The 16045-nt window shown below is 36.4% G+C and overlaps 1 gene segment (V, D, J or C); it reads left to right on the top strand.

Annotated features, from left to right (window-relative positions):
- Nucleotides 1-16045, top strand: part of LOC148815791 (Ig kappa chain V-III region MOPC 321-like) — a 136982-nt gene that overhangs the window by 28366 nt on the left and 92571 nt on the right.

Raw genomic sequence — 16045 nt, 5'->3', positions numbered from 1 at the left:
ACATACAGTATATGGCTGGTCTTGGTACTTTAAAGAAAAAATACACACCAGTATTCCATTTCTCCCTAAACATTTTAAGCATCGAAGTCTTTAACTAAAGAGATACCGGAGTCAACAAGCATACTTTTAGAATTTGATTAAAAGGGAATATAATATGGAATCGCGTATCTAACGAAATTAATAACGATATAATTATATTCATGTACCGCAACACATGAATAGTACACGCTGTACATTGTCTGTCAATAATGTTTCTGTAGTGCTTTTTCAGCGCTGTGGGTTAGGTTCCTGACTCCCATGTCACGGTCTGTGAGCAAATCCCACTGGAACTATGACTTTTTTTTTAACAAACATTTCTTTGAAAAAATGAAACGTTTCCCTTGGTCAGAGATTAAATAAAACCTCACTCGCACCAAACAAATTAATATTTCTAAATATCACAACATGATCGGATTTAAGTCTTTTTAATAACAATGAATAGTCACCTATGCGATACAAAATAAACATTTATATTGATTTGAATCGCATTTTGATTTAAATCGTAAACGCGTGTTTAAATATATGTGTTTAAAGGCGATATATAAAAGCGCTGATTCTTATGGAATGTGTTCTGCTGGGGATTCAAAAATTTTTTTTTTTTTAATCGCGTATCTAAGGAAAATAGCAGTATAACTTTGTTCATGCACATCATTATACAGTATCAAATTTTGTATTTCTATAAAAAAAATTGTTTGCCCAGCCACTATTGTTGTTATTGTTTTTATCCTGTAAAGCGCTTTGAGGAGCACAGCTTTCTCACCACTTAGATTACTTTTTGACACCATCCTTACACAAAGCAGAAACTGATTGTATTTTCCGATGACATACTGTACAAGTGCAAAGATTACAGATTTTAATCGTCTTTTTTCTGAACCAGGGAAAATCTGATCATGTTTCTCTATAACAACAATAAAAAACTTCATTTTACATATCACCTTTAAAAGTGGCATCTCAAAACAATACAGTAGATGTAAACCACAGATTACAAGGTAAATACCCAGACAAACGCAAACGCGTTTTTAATAAAATGCTTTCATTCATTCAACAGAGAGAGAGCGTAAAACCTGGGTGTAACAGCTGTTCCTTTTTGTGATCACTCGCTCTCTGAGATACATGGGAATCCAGGCTTTTTTATCAACGCTTTCTTTTCCATATACCAGATCTTATGGAACCACTTCAGAAGGGTGTCAGCCAGTCAGATTCCAGGAATCGGTACTTTAAAGGAAAAATACACACCGGTATTCCATTTCTCCCTAAACATTTTAAGCATCGAAGTATTTAACTAACATGTGAAATAGCGTGTGAAAAAGTGGTAGTTTTAAGCTTGTCTGCTAATATAATATGGAATCGCGTATCTAAAGAATTTAATAACGATCTGATTATATTCGTGTACTGCGACAGGGCTGTGTAGGGCTGTTTCGCCTCTCTTCATGCGACTGTACCAGGAAGAGGATTTCTTTCTATTCGAAACGTGTATTTTAAAAGTTTAAGAAGTAAAAACCTTACAGCGTACACAGATTTCTAAACTGATCAGGATCGTTATCTTTGTCTTATGCATAATAATGTTCACCGCTCTGTCCAGCAAATTAATAATAAACTTTATTTTATATAGCGTTTTAAACGAATAAGTAATTAGATTGCTCATAAACCTAATCACTTGCTTTTTCTTTTTATTTAGGCTCAGATTTCAACTATAGATCGTATTATTAATAACCATAATAACAACCAACCAACAAAAACAACCATATAAACATAATACCAACCAAAAACATAGATAACAACCACAATACAAAATCAAATATATCAAACCATTATACTCTCGCAAATTCCTTCAATTATCATAATCCCGCCCCTTATGCAAAACCAAACCCTCCTCCCATCCCAGTTTATCCTCTTTATCATAAACAAAATCCACCTCAATTTTCAACATAAAGCATTACACAAAATCAATACCTCAACACTCCATACTCAACAACGATAATTCATAAACAGCCAGAACATGTAACTCCACATTCCCAAACAGACCTCATTTCCATAGCCCCGCCCCTTATGCAAAACCAACATCCCCCCCTGTTCTCTCTCTCCCCTGGCGTTTGTAATCGTTTTTATTTTCAAATAAATTTTAGCAAAGTCATGTATTTTAAAAATCTTAAGATTTTTATATTTATGTCTTTATTTAGTGGTTTCATTAGTGACAAAGGCTAAACTTTCTTGGAAAAATGTCTTTTATGTAAACCATGTTTGCTATTAATTCATTCAGGGCTAAAATATGTTCATTGTCTTCAAATGAAAGAAGGGTTCCTTTCGCCGTGGTCGGGTTGAAATTAGAAGCTTGCCACGCCCGGACTGTTACACCAACATATTAGCATGTTAAAGCGATTTCATTGAGGAGGCTAGCCTTTCTTAACTAGCACTGTACTTACTGGGTTTTTGAGGGGGGGGGAGGTGTCTTTCGCTGTGAAACCAGTTTAATTCGTCACAGCCAGCACTCCTGCAGAGAGGGGGGTTGTACTTGCAGTGTATACAGTAGATGGGAAAGCCAGAGCTGACCTCTATGCCGCCCACGTGTTATGCTCTTCCTTAATGTCTAAGCCGGAACACATCATTATATCTCATTTTGTATTTCTTAAAAAAAAAAATCGTTTGCCCAGCCTAACAGTATTGTTGTTATTGTTTTTAACCTGTAAAGCGCTTTGAGGAGCCACCTTTATAGGCGCCATATACAATAAAGTTCATTATTATTACTATTGTTAATTTGCTGGACAGAGAGGTGAACATTATTACACAGAAGACAAAGAAAGCGATTTACGTTGCATTGTGCATTGTGCTGCTGTAATACAGTTTTAAATAATTAAAAGTCTAAACAGTATCAGCTTTGTTTATGGGTTTTAAATAAAGGCGATTTAAACGCGATTTAAATCAATATAAATGTTTATATTGTTACGCCTAGGTGACTATTCATTGTTATTAAAATGACTTAAATTCGAACATGTTGTGATATTTAGAAATATAAATTTGTTTGGTGCGAGTGAGGTTTTTTCCCCCAACAACTTTCCAGAGGAGCTATAAATATTTTAAATAAATACACACAGTATTGCTCATAAGGTCTGCTATTTGAGGTCCAGTTATTTAGATGCATACATCTTATTTTACCTCAGCTTTTCAGCTGAGATACACAGATCATACATAAACAATGCAGTAAAAAAATGTCTCATCAAGTATTTAATCATTAGGTATAACAGTTTCCCTTTAGGCCTCTGAAAACACCACCTTCTACCTTGTGAATACCAGTACCTCCTAATTGTCTAAAGGCTTTATTTAAAAAATTAAAAAAAAAAACTGATGTGCTGAAACAGTACAATTAAACACGCTCTGCAGAAAAGGGGATGGTTGTTAGGTCAGCTTCAGTTTTACATGTACAGTACACATTTGATTTCATTAAAATTATGAGGTACCCTGTATCTCCAGGACTCAAGAGGCTCTCAGTCATGTCACTTTGCAGTTGATGTCTCCTAGAGGTTCCTAGATTCTTATTGTAAATAAAAGGAACAGCATACAGTGGGACTTTTTCAAAAACGGGGAACAAATTTCAACATCCGACTGCACCGAGCACACAAATATTGGTTCTAGGCTCCTGAATCACCTTTGGTCCCTGGATCATTGCTTTTAACCATTTACACAAGGTTTTTACTGTAAAGCACTTTCACAGCTCAACATAAATGGACCTTCTGGGGCACAGGCTTTAAAGGAGCTTTTTAAAAAAAACAGACTTTGCCTTTCCTGTTATAAGCTATTCTTTTAGCATATGACAAGCATGCCCTTATTATGGCGATATCCTCCTAAACATTGGAGAAATAACTCTAGAAGTTCAATTAAAACAGAAATGCTTCAAATCATTTGGGATACAACAAAAAAGTGGTGTATTATAAAGTGTGTTAAAAATGTAGCTAGTTTGTTTTCATACCTTAGATTATAATAAAATCTCACCATTTAACACCAACAGGTGTTTTCTTGAAGTCTGCTAGCTTCAAAGTTTATGGTTTGGCTTTTGTGTATAATGATAGTGAACTGCATTGGAAATGTAGGAAAGTAAGCATTAATAAGCAGGAAAATTAAACCAAGAAACACCTAAAGTACTGGACTATATTGCAGATAAACTACCAATCTACCTTTTAAGCCTGTACAACCTGCAGAACTCCAGCTTTAATTGATTGGACTCAATAGCCTAAGTTTTAAGGTTATCCTTACAAGTGTGGAAAAGCATGGGCGTAATGTTGCAGCCTTCACTGTTGTTTTAGAAGTTGTTTTTTCCAGCTGTACATGAACATTTCTGTCTTGAGTCTTTCTTAACAATATGGTGTAAACAGTGTCTGGTTTCTACTGTGATCATTATTTCATTACTGAAGTAGCCTTTTGATATTTTCACAGTATTTTTTGTTGCTATGGCTGTTTTCATATTCGTAGTTTTCTTCTGTTAAAACTTAAAATCTCTCGCATTAAATTGGCTACAAATGCAAGAATTCAACCAGATATTCTTACTTGTAAAATGTCTACTGTTGCATTGCAGTTAGTTAATGTAGTTAGTCCATAGTCAGCAATCTAAACTTTATTGTTAAGCTTTAATGATTGATGTTGTACCAGTAACCTTTAGAAATACTATAGTACTTCACAAATGCTTTGTGTGTTTGGAAATCTTTTGAGTAAAAGCCTTATAAAAATAGGTTTAGTTTTTACAGCACATCACAAAGAAATAGAATGGTATAATTCTTATAATTGCTTAGTGATTGTATTTGGAATCAGCGCTTTTATACAGTATATCGCCTTTAAACACATATATTTAAACACGCGTTTACGATTTAAATCAAAACGCAGTTCAAATCAATATAAATGTTTATTTTGTAACGCATAGGTGACTATTCATTGTTATTAAAAAGACTTAAATTCGATCATGTTGTGATATTTTGAAATATAAATTTGTTTGGTTCGAGTGAGGTTTTATTTAATCTCTGACCAAGGGAAACGTTTCATTTTTTCAAAGAAATGTTTGTTAAAAAATAAAGTCATAGTTGCATGGGATTCAATCACAGACCGTGTGACATGGGAGTCAGGAAACTAACCCACAGCGCCACCAGCGCGGTCACATGCTGAGGGCTGAAAAAGCACTACAGAAACATTATCGACAGACAATGTACAGATTTGATAAAGCTATAAAATAATGTAATTAGGCACAGAACAAGTTTACAGCACAGTACAATAATAAATGCTGACCATGACTTTAGAAGCATAAATTACCTTACACTCAATTTAAACACAAGCTGTCTTTAGCCCTCTAAGCTGCTTCATACAGAAATGTAGAGAACCAGGCTCAGAACACACAGCTTCATTAGCGAATACATATGCAGGACAACTAGAGAAGACGTTTTACAGAGGATGGATTTTTAGAAACATCCAATCAGTGACATCACTGAAGTCAACTCCTAGGTACTGAAACTGTCATGTGGATAGTTTCACAAGAATCAGACAAAGGTTTAAGCATCGCTTGTTCTAGATAAAACTGCAAAAAAAAAACAACAACCCTTAATGTACTTCTTTGCGGCTCTGTTTGCCCAAATCATATATTCACAACGTGAAATTAGAAAATAATATTACGTAACCAAAATCCGCAATATGGAAACAGAACCTGTGTAATTGTTGACAGATGATGTACTCGTAACATTTTTACAAGACGAACTACAACATTTAAAAAATGACTTGTATGTACTTAATATCTCTAATCAATCCACTGCACTGCATTAAAACAAAACGAAAACTAGAACGCCCTGGGCATACCGTTTCGCGCTTCTTATCAGTTGCTCAAAAGTAATTTGACCGTATGAAATGCATAATATAAACCTAGAAACATATACAGTACGTGAGCAGTATTTACGTAGTATCGGTGTCAAGACATACCTCTCAAATACTGTAAATCAAGTTAAAAATATCTCAAGACCGATTCTGGTCATAATGAAACCATGTTTCGTGTATGTTTTCTTTAAAGTACCAAGACCAGCCATATACTGTATGTTTATGTTCCAAAATTAATATCGTTTATGGCCTTCACACGCGTTGCAGTATGCTCCTATTCTTTTTATGCTCAGGCACTAAGATTTCCCTTCAGTGGTAAAATTACATATAAATATTCAATACTTAAACGGGCACAGTTAAGACATTAAATATACATATACATACTGTATACAGTACAGTTTGCATACGGTAATATGTTTATGATCCTAAATCAATCTCTTTTATGAGCATGTGAAAGGCATGGTGAATCGATTCTCAAAAATTACTGTACTTTGCATGATTGGAAAAAAATGCGTGATTGCGAAATGCTGTGGTGTTACTTTTACAAAGACGGTCAATGAAAAAAATAATGTGGACCAGGGCAATACTTTGAGTTTACAGCTTGTCCAAGGTCATTTATTATTAATACTATTAGTAATATCTTCGTTAAAGACTTTGATGGCTACAGCTCAAACATGAGAGGTTGAGCTTTATTAGCTCCACCTTGCGGAAATTCCGGATACTATTATTTTGCTAGCGGTATTTACCGGTAACTCACGGTAGACTGCGTACAGCGTACCGGAAAATAATGTGGTATCGCCCGCGGATTTTGAATGGCTGCATCTGTATACACAGTACAGGCCTGGTTAGGGTTTTGAATTCAAGGGAAGCCCTTGGCCATCCTGTCTGATCCTTCAGATTGTTTTATATGTCTTACTCACTATATACATTAGAAAGAAATATCCAGAACAAAAACAGGAAAAAAAAACCAACAGATGCATTTGAGAATATCTCCAGTTTGGGCACACTAAATATAATTTTCTCTTTCTACAGTAGGTGTAATCTAAATTATCTTGTACCTTAGATAAAAAATTTGAGAGTTACTAAACAAATCTAAAAAATCTCCATGAATGTTTATGGATTGGTTTTCTCAGCCTTCCAAAAATATTAAATAAATAATAAAAAATCAAAAGAAAAAAAATATTTACTATTCACAGTGTTTTATTTCACGACTGCCAGTCCTAGAGATGTTTCATATAATAAGGTTAAACAAAAATTCAATGATGGAGCAGATAGCTCTCGTGTAATTAATTACAATTTCTCTCCCTCTCTGAACTTTAATGTCTAACATGTTTTTTTATAAATGGCTATGTTATCAGAATATGGTTTCAGAATGTTTCAGGATATCCCTAGAGACATGACAAAAGACGTAAACCAGTATGTTTGTAATGCCTCTTGGAATATAGAGCATGTTATTATATTGGATGGAAAGGGTGGAAAATAATGTATGATTCTGCATTATAATATAACATTTGCCATTAGAAATAATTATATTTAACTGTAGGGAGATGTAGATTATACTGTACCTTCAATATCGCTCAGTCAAAAGACAAACAGCAGATCCAACAATAAAAACATCTGGGATTTGTTGGGATTGGTTTCCTCCTGCTCATGCTATTGGACTAGGAAGTGGAAAACAATTAACTAAAGATTGTGACTGGCTACATCTTCTAAATCTAACTATTTGTAAACATGCATTACCTTTCAAAATGAAAAAAATATCACACAGAATTTGCCTAGCTACAGGCAATTTACAGTAAAATGGTTTAAAATATGAGTAATTTTGTAAAGCAGCAAACAATTGTGTATTGATTTTAATAAAAATGTATTAAATTGCATAAAGTCACACAAATTCAGACTCTATTTCTAAAATGAGTGTTTTCAAATGTGAGTCATCAAACCTGGAAGCAGTGATTGGAAACATAATAATTAAAGAAGGATCTAAGACAAAAAATGGTTTAAAATATTTATGTACAATGTTATTATACAACATAATTTGATTATCAGACTCATAAATATACATCTCCATTATACACTTTTGTCCAATTATTGATGAATATTTTTTTTATTTGGCTCTGTTGTCTATATTCATAAAACTAGAGTAGCTCACTAAAAAAAAAACTTTATAAGGCATTGCATAGAGCACACAAATATTATGAAACTCTGTCAAACTGCTTTTTTGCATAATGTCTAAAGAATTAAATCACACCCCCTTAGGTGACAAACATCTACAGCAATGAGCAGGAACCTTTGATAAAGTGCATTAATTCAAAGATGCAATCACTTTGGACAGAGGCCGAACCTTCGTTGTCTGAAACATATAAATGAACTGTTTTTGAACATTTTAGCTAAAGGAAACGTTAGGAGTGACTCTAAGCAGAAGACATCTCAAGCTTCAAAGAACACCAAACAGCAATCCCACAGTTTCTTGATTTTTCGGGTGTCAGATTCCTGCTCCTGAACAACCTTCCATCAAGCACAGGTACCGATACCCTAATATGTTCTGTGTTTCAGGATAATTGTCAGCATTATTAATACAGACTTCATTCATTTTCAGCACTTGTGGAACTTATGAATTACAATGTATTTTGTTTTAATATGGTATAAGGCAAGGGATTCTTAATGAAGACTCAATATGCACAGACAAGTGTCTCAAATGATACTGTATAATCCTCTAACAACTGACTGAGGAAAAACACGAGATTGTAGCAACAAAAAGGACAAGAGTAGTCATCAGAAAGGATGGTTTTTTCATCAGTTTTCAGAGATTCTATGCTCATGTTCCAAATAAAAGTCTATCTGTATCCAAAGTCTATATCCAGCATATAGTACAGACAATGTTGACAACGCATGCTTGCATCCTGTATCTTTTGTGTTGTCACTAAATTTGATATTCTCTTATGTGTGTAGATGTGAAGAGTAAGTGTTCTCATCGTCGTAAACCTTAAAGGTCTCATTTTCACTTGAGCACCCTTCCACAGTTCTCTATTCATGACGTGGTTATTTATATTTTCTTTCATTTTCAATTTTTTTTGTTTTCTAAAAACAAAATTACAGATACAAAAAGTAGGCAATAATCCCCTAAGAAAGGTAACAAATAAGATTTGGCCATTTGACCCATCTAAAACAGTTGATTTCTTTGCTTTCTTGACATAACAACCAGCTGCATAGAATTTGGTTTAGTCACCTCATACCTTTAAAGACATACAATACAATAAACAACATGTCAACAAAGACAATAGTAAAATGCATCCACCCAAGTCATTCACACACCATCTTAAACACATACCAGTACTAAAATAAGTAACAGTGGGGTCTGCTAGAGTAACAATGAGCTGTGCAAACATTTAAAAAAGTTAAAGCTCACAGTTTATGCACCTCAAAATCTCTGGGTAGGTGCTGTTACAGAACCTAGTGGTTTTTGTCTTAATAGACCTGAGACACCTACCAGAGTGGAGAGAAGTAAACAGAGGCTGGTGAGGGTGGGAAGAGTCAGAGAGGATCTTTACAGCTTTGTGTTTCAGTCTTGAGAGGTAGAGTAAGTCCACAGAGGGAAGGTGGTCTCCTACAGTTTTGGATCTGATATACACTACTGTCTCTAGCTGCTTCTTCTCTTGGGCTGAAGAGTTTCCATCCCACACACTCCAAAGATCTTTAAATGTCTCAGGAAGAACAGCCTCTGTTGAGCTTTCTTCACCATGATGGACATGTTGACCACCCATTTAGAGTGTGGGAGATGGTGATGCCAAGGGACTTCAAATTCTCCACCATCTCTACAGTCTGAACACTGATGTACAGTGGTGAGAATGCTCCTTAGCCTCACGTAAAGTCCATCACCAGTTTTTGGTTTTACTGAAATTTAGTTTCAGTAAACCTAATTTAACTACTTCATTCCTTCGTACAGTCTCATCATTGTTTGTGATATGCCCTGTGAGAACAGTGTTATCGGTGAACTTGAACATGTTCCATATAACTCATGGAAACTCCCTTTAGTTCAGGTTATTTGTCGTACACACAAAAAAAGTGCTTGTTTGCATGTATGCCCGAAAACAAAGACACTAACCTAACATTAAACCTAAACACAGAACAACAGCTGTCACAATAAAGTTAAATAACATCAGTGTTAGTCAGTGGTAGAGGTAGAATTCGATAGTCTGACAGGTTGTGGGAAGAAGCTGTCTCTGAATCTGGAGGTACATGCCTTTATGCTCCTTCAGTATAACGCTTACCAGAGGGCAGTGGAGAGAAAAATGAGAAACCAGGATGACTGTAATCCTTAGCAATACTCCCAGCCTTCCTGAGGCAGTGAGTTGTAAAAAGTCCTCAATAGAGGGGAGCGGTACTTCAATGATGGACTGGGTTGACCTGAGCACCCCCTGTGTCCCAATTCGGTCAGACAACGAGCTGCTGCCAAAAAATAATAATTTAATATAGTATTGAATATAATGTAATATGCAATCTAAAATCTAAAGTCAAAACAGTATGTTAATAAAATACTGTAACTGGAAAAACTAATTCAACTACTTCATTCCTTTGTACAGACTCATCATTGTTTGTGATATGCCCTGTGAGAACAGTGTTATCAGTGAACTTGTACATGTTCCATATAACTCATGGAAACTCCCTTTACTTCAGATTATTTGTCATACACACAAGTGAAGTGCTTATTTACATGTATGCCTGAAAACAAAGACACTAACCTAACATTAAACCTAAACACAGAACAACAGCTGTCACAATAAAGTTAAATAAGATGTTAAGATGTGTGAGTCAGTGGTAAACGTAGAATTCGATAGTCTGACAAGTTGTGGGAAGAAGCTGTCTCTGAATCTGGAGGTACTGTACACCTTTGTGCTCCTTCAGTATAACACTTACCAGAGGGCAGTGGAGAGAAAAATGAGAAACCAGGATGACTGTAATCCTTAGGAATACTCCTGACCTTCTTGAGACAGTGAGTTGTAAAAAGTCCTCAATAGAGGGGAGCTGTACTTCAATGATGGACTGAGTTGACCTGAGCACCCCTTGTGTCCCTTTTCGGTCAGACAGCGAGCTGCTGCCAAAACATACTTTAATAACAAATGCAGACACACTTTCAATAGGGCAACTATAGTATGTAGTAAGAATATATTAAGATAAATCAAATGTTATCAACTGTCTGAGGATGTAAAGGCACTGTTGTGCCTTCTTTGTAGCCCTAGTTACATGTTGGTACCAAGTTAAATCATTAGTAATGAAGGTATCCAGGAACCTGAAGCTGCTAACCATCTCTACAGCCACCCCATTGATGTGAATGTTTCCCACCCTTCTTTCTAAAATCAATATCCAGCTCTTTAGTTTTGCTGACACTGAGGGAGAGATTATTGTCAAGGCACTTGGAACTTTGTCTGGCCACACAATTGTGGGAAACAAGGGAAACAGCATGGGGCTAAGCACACAACCCTGAGGAATGCCTAAACTGGCAGTAAGCATGGAAAAGAGCCTTCCATCAACCCTCATAGTCTGCGGTCTGCCAGTCAGGAGATCTAGAACCCTGCCGCAAAGAGAGGTGCTGAGACCCGATAATTAAGCTTGATGACTAGTCTGGATGGAGGTATAATGTCAAAGATGGATCTGTAATCAATGAATAGAATTCTAACATGTGTCTTTATCATCCAAATGCTCAAAGGCAGTGTGAACTGCCAGGGAAATAATAATCATAATTAATAATTACTTAATCTTATATAGCGCTCTTCTGCAAACTCCACTCAAAGCGCTTTATCGGTAATGGGGACTCCCCTCCACCACCACAAGTGTGCAGCATCCACCTGGATGATAACTAAATAGCATCAATAGCAGCAATAACCTCAACCTAATTTTTCCAGTGGTTGCACATTGAGCACATTGAGTAGTCCTGTATATTGGTTTAAAGATATTTTGGCCCCTTCTTCTTTACAGTGTTTCAGTTAATTGGTATTCTGGTGATGTCTTGAATGAATGGCTTACCTCAATTCATACCACAGCATTTCAGTTGGATCAGAACTCTGACATGGGCACTCCAAAATTTCCTTAGTTTAAACTAGTATATGTAGATTTACTCCTGTGTTTAGGATCATCATCCTGCTACAGTACATGACCCAACTTCTATTAAGCTTCAGATCACAAATGGATAGCCTGACATTCTCCTGAGGAATTTGTTGATACAATTTGGAATTTATTATTCCCTCAATGATTACATAAAACCATGATTCTCCCTCCACCATGCTTCACGGCTGGGATCAAGTTTTTGTGTTGTCATGTAGTGTTTTATGTCCCCCAAACATAACATTGTTTACTTATTCCAAAAAGTTCCACTGTTGTCTCATCTGTCCACAGAATATTATTCCAGTAGAGTAGTGGAACATCCAGCTGGTCTTTGTCAAACTTGAGATGGGCAGCAATGTTTTTTTTATAACAGGGATTTCTTCTATGCTATCATCCCATGGACACAACTTTGTTCAGTGTTCTTATTGTGGACTCATGAACACAGACATTAGCCAGTGCAAGAGATGTCTGCAGATTCTAACCAGTTACCCTAGTTTTCTTTGTCACCTCCTTGAGATTGTATGGCTGATTTTTGTTGGAAAACCACTCCTGCGGAGAGTAGCAATGCTACTGAATTTCTTCCATTTGTACACTGTCCGCATGACTGTGGATTGATGGAGGCCAATGTCTTTAGAAATGCTTCTGTAACCCTTTTCAGCCTTATGAGCATCAACAACTCTTCTTTTCTTTCTAGTTCTCTGAAACCTCTTTTGATTGGGGAATTTTTCACTTAGACATATCTTTATGAATGGCAGATTCTGTTGGTACCCAAACATTATGGAATTTTTTTATAGGGCAGGAAACCTCAAACTCACACCTGGATGTCATCTCATTGATGGGAACTCCACACTCCAATAATCTCCTTTAACAGAGATCATTATCCAAGCAGTTCACATACTTTTTTTGAACATAGACAATGAATGTTAAAGGATGTGTTTAATATAGAAAAGAAAAGGTATAATTGTTTATGTGTTATTTATTTTATCAGATTGTGTTTATCTATTATTATGAGTTAATGAATTATTAATGTAATAATTAATGTAGGAATACCAATAGCTCCAAGGGGTTCACAAACTTTTTCTCACAACTGTAGGTTCCTGTTTCTTCTCCACAATGACTGTGTCATATATTGTTCTTCTGTACAAACATGAAGAAAGTTGAAAATATAATTAAACTTGGAACTTTTTTAATTTACTGATATCTGTCTCTATATTTCAGTACAGTTTTGGCAGAAAGACAATATGGGAGCTGGAGCATCTTCAACTTCATCTTCAACTTTAGTTCATGCCGGTGGAAATGTCACAATTAACCTACGATCTGCAAGACCAAGCTCCAAACTCCATGTGGCAAATGCAACTGGGAAGCCGCTACATATATTTTATGGAGTGGAGAAGAAGGAGCTTGAAGAAATAGTGCTACATGATGGTGGAGAGTCCAGCACCAAGAAAGTTTTTAAGTCTGATCTCAAGGACCAGTTCGTTCAACTCGACATCAACACACTCTAACCGTTTCCTGAGAAAGGTGTCAACTATGCCTGTGTGTTCGTGGAAGATGAGCATGACAGAAATACTTGCCTGGAAATCGTTGTGCTCAACTACAGTGTCACTCCTGGAAAATCTTTCATTATAGCAGCCGACCACAGCATCAAGATCCACAAGTTAGGAGCAGGCCCCTGGGTGGATGAAGAAGGGCATGACCACTCTACAAAGTAGATTTACAGCAACACCCAGTTATTTTCGATACCAAATAGATAAAAATGGAGAATCAATCTTTCAACAAATATAACTGATAGTATTCTTTGCTCAACTAGCATATTTTTCTGCAAAATTATAGATTCTTTGTAAACATTATCATAGACATCCTCACTTAAACATTGAGCGTATGCTGCAGAATCTTCATTGTTTGTTATTTAGAATTCCTTGTAGTACTACTAATAGTACAATGTACAGTACACATCTTTTTCCTTCACATTTCCAAGTCAATGTTGCTTAAAGCTGTCAATTAATAAAAACTGTGAGATTTGAAATACAATTGCCCCGTGTTTCTATTGATACACATTATTAACATACATTTTACAGAGCCTGCCACAGTGTCCCCAGATGTTTTCAACCCCATTGATGAAAGAAGTTAAAAAAACATCAGTAGAAATGAAACAGGTTTGCAGATATAGCAGTTCAACATGTTTAAACAATTCTAAAATGTTATACTGTAATCATAATAACATTGCACAGAACAATGCTGTATTCGCCATGAATATTTAATTGAATTCCTGAGTACACAGGAGTCACACTTTTTCATACCCCTGTAGTTAGTATGTTTTTAGTCCTGCACTGGGTCCTCTTGTCCTGTGCGTTGAGGTTCTGGTTGTTCTGAGGATGAATTTTGACTCCCTTAATGAAGAATTGGTATTTTGATTCTGAGCAGCTCAGAATCAGTCATTTGTGAAGTACGTGTCTCTGAAATATATGTGGATCCCTTTGCATTTCTAGACATTCTATTCAATTTACAAAGTGTGTTCCCAGTAAGCTTTTTTTATGATTTCCTTACCAATGTTCCTATACGTGACCTCTTAATTTCTAAAATCTGACTAGCTTGCTAACTATACCTAAAATGGTGTGTTTGACACAGCTCACATCACTCAAATCAGAGGTGATGACCCTTAAATCTTTTTTTACTATATCCTGTTCTTTATTCAGTTTTTGATCCATGCTCCTACATTACGTCAGATATACCTTTTAATAAATACCTTATTAAAGGGGTTATAGAAACCTAATTGTATCACTTATTACCCTTTCACCCATTTTCTAACTGCTTTATCCAAAACAGGATCGCAGGGGACCCGGAGCCTATCCCAGCAAGCAAACAGAATCAAGGAAGAATACACCCTGGACAGGATGCCAGTTCATCGCAGGATCAATTAGCCTATCAGTGTGTTGTTGGAGGAATGCAGAGCAACCAGAGGAAACCCATGTGAACACAGGGAAAATGCACAAACTCCATGCAGACTGCATCCCAGGAACTGAACCCTGGGCAGCAATGGTTACAAGACAGCATCCTAACCACTGTACCTCCATACTGTCCAGCACCTATTATGCTTTAGTTTAATTGAGATGCCTTGTTTCATTCTGTAAAAATTGTAAAATGTAGTGTCTCAGAGTTGCCTTCAGAGAAACTAAAACCAACATAAAGATTACTTCTGTACATGTGAGCACGTAACACTTAAAACCCTTGATGAACTCTTCAGGGTGCTGAAAATCAATATGATCTCGGCAGCCAATATTTGGTAGTGACTATGTGTGCAGTGAGGAAAAAAGTGTACTTGCATCACTGGAGTTACACACACCACACACACTTTTACACCTCCTAGTAAAGCTACTGTAATCTTTTCACAATGGCTTTCACACTGGACTTTACTTTTGGCACAGTGTGATTTGGACATTGATTGTAAGGAGAATGCATTGTTTTCCCAGATGTTCCAGACATTGCAGTAATCAATTCTAGAGAAGACAAGCCTGTTCCAAATATCACCCCCAAGCTTTCAAGTACAGTGCTAATTGATGGGAGGTGCCAAGAAGCATACCTTTTAGTCTTTTCAGTATAAGTGAAGGAAATATTGAGTCATCCAGGTTTTTATGTCAGAGATGCTTTTAGAGAGTGCTGAGATAACCACTTCAGTGACAGGTTTAGTATGAACACATATGTGCTACGGACAGGATCTGTAGTTCGTGTCGGGTTTTGTAGTAGACCCTATGTGATGCGGTAAAAGTTGGAGGAAATAGGAGGTGTGGTATGGGAAAACACACAGGGATTTAATGGTGCACAAAATAACAGTGACAGTACGTGAGACAGTGAGCGGGGGAGACAAAGCTTCCAAATCCGAGCAGGTCTGAAGGAGGGTCAGGGCACAGTCCAAGAGTCAATTAACAATAGATCCATCCTGAGACTTGACAAGGTTAAAATCCCCGGGAATGGAGAAAATATTCAACCAACATGGAGATCCTGGGATAACGGGGTGAGGTCCTCCAGGCTCAGAACACGGGAGTTGTAGGGATGAGGCCTATGC

The sequence above is a fragment of the Atractosteus spatula genome, chromosome 24, assembly GCF_055471065.1.
Source record: "Atractosteus spatula isolate fAtrSpa1 chromosome 24, fAtrSpa1.hap1, whole genome shotgun sequence".
NCBI lineage: Eukaryota > Metazoa > Chordata > Actinopteri > Semionotiformes > Lepisosteidae > Atractosteus > Atractosteus spatula.
This window is presented reverse-complemented; position numbering and strand designations above follow the sequence as displayed.